The following is a 2,014-nucleotide window of genomic DNA, read 5'->3' as shown; positions in this document are numbered from 1 at the left end:
AACCTAGCCTTGACTGGTGAGAAACTAGCTGGTGAGAACCTCACCTTGACTGGTGAGAAGAACCTAACTGGTGAGAACCTAGCCTTGACTGGTGAGAACCTAGCTGGTGAGAACCTAGCCTTGACTGGTGAGAAGAACCTAACTGGTGAGAACCTAGCTGGTGAGAACCTAGCCTTGACTGGTGAGAACCTAGCTGGTGAGAACCTAGCCTTGACTGGTGAGAAACTAGCTGGTGAGAACCTCACCTTGACTGGTGAGAAGAACCTAACTGGTGAGAACCTAGCCTTGACTGGTGAGAACCTAGCTGGTGAGAACCTAGCCTTGACTGGTGAGAAGAACCTAACTGGTGAGAACCTAGCTGGTGAGAACCTAGCCTTGACTGGTGAGAACCTAGCTGGTGAGAACTTTGCCTTGACTTGTGAGAAGAACCTAGGTGGTGAGAATCTCGCCTCAACTGCCGATAACCTAGCTGGTGAGAACCTAGCCTTGACTAGTGAGAACCTAGCTGGTGAGAACCTAGCCTTGACTGGCAAGAACCTAGCTGGTGAGAACTTTGCCTTGACTGGTGAGAACTTAGCTGGTGAGAACTTTGCCTTGACTGGTAGAAGAACCTAGGTGGTGAGAACCTAGCCTTGACTGGCGAAAACCTAGCTGGCGAGAACCTAGCCTTGACTGGCGAGAACCTGAACCTCGCCTTGCCTTGCCTGTTGCTGCCAGGTGGGAAAAAAAATTTTTGTGGTTTTTTTATTCTTTATTTGTCTCTTACATTTTATTTCATTTTCCTGACTGAGGCCTGACTAAGTGCTTTAGGTTACGCTGCTGATCAGGTATCTGCTTAGCAGATGTAGTGTAGCGTATATGACTTGGTCCGAATGCAGTGACACCTGGAGAAACTGAAGTGAACACATGAGATGTTCAAGGAAGGGGGTGAGTTATGGCTCTGATCTGTGTTGGAAACACACATTTCTTGCATCTGTTGTAGTTGTGGTGTGTGTGCTTCAGATGCATCTGTTTCTTCATGTAAATGTGCTTTTTGTAAGCTTGTACTCATGTACTTGAATTGTGTTTTGTATTATATGAACGTATGAGCATTGTTGAATTTTGGGCTCACGTTTTAAATGACACGTTAACATGTTTAAACATATTGGTTTTGTTTATTATGACATGTTAACATGTTAAGACCTATTGCCTGTGTTTTATTCCCTGATATATGTTGTAGAGTATCTGTATATAAAGTGTAGTTACCCTAATCTTTCACAATGTAAGGCCAATCCGGTGTGCATCCTTTTGAATGATTGTACATGTTTGGAATAATTATGATGCTGATGCAATAGTGGTTTGTTGATAACTGATCAGTGATGTAGATCATGGATGTAATTGTAAAGGATAAATCGATGCAGAGGAAGAAACCAGTAACTAATTGTGAGATAAACGGAATTACACAATCTTCCACAGAGTCTGTTGGGAGTAATTCTCCTCAGTTTTCAACTCACTTTTCAGCCAAGTGAAATTAATGGATGAAAAGAGAAAGATGTTGTGAAAGGAAATGATTCCAAATAGTAGGAAGCTGGAGTCCTAAAACAACAGCAGCAACAACACCAACAACCAAACAAGCAAATGTCTACAATCACCAGCATGCATAACAAGAACAAGACAATAGCTTTTTCACTACCCACAAGTGACTTTAATCAGCATGGAGGAGTCAGGTCAAACAGTTTTTCACACTGTAAAAAAAAAACCCTGATAGCTGCAGCCAACTTTCGCACAAAATGATGAGCTGATAGACAAGAATTTCTTCAACGGATTCTGCCGGAGATTATTATCATTATTATTATTATCTGTTTCGTTAGTATTTTTATTTTGTTTTTATTATTGTTGTTGTTGTCATTAATGTTATTATCAATGTTATTATTACTACTTTTATTATTATTTGCTTCCTGATATTTTTCCTGATGTGTGACATGTTATCACTTCATGAAAACACTAATCAAGAGACATTGCTCACTAGTAGATA

This window comes from Babylonia areolata, chromosome 32 (genome assembly GCF_041734735.1).
Source record: "Babylonia areolata isolate BAREFJ2019XMU chromosome 32, ASM4173473v1, whole genome shotgun sequence".
NCBI lineage: Eukaryota > Metazoa > Mollusca > Gastropoda > Neogastropoda > Buccinidae > Babylonia > Babylonia areolata.
The sequence above is the reverse complement of the archived record's forward strand: the minus strand, read 5'-3'. Positions refer to the sequence as shown.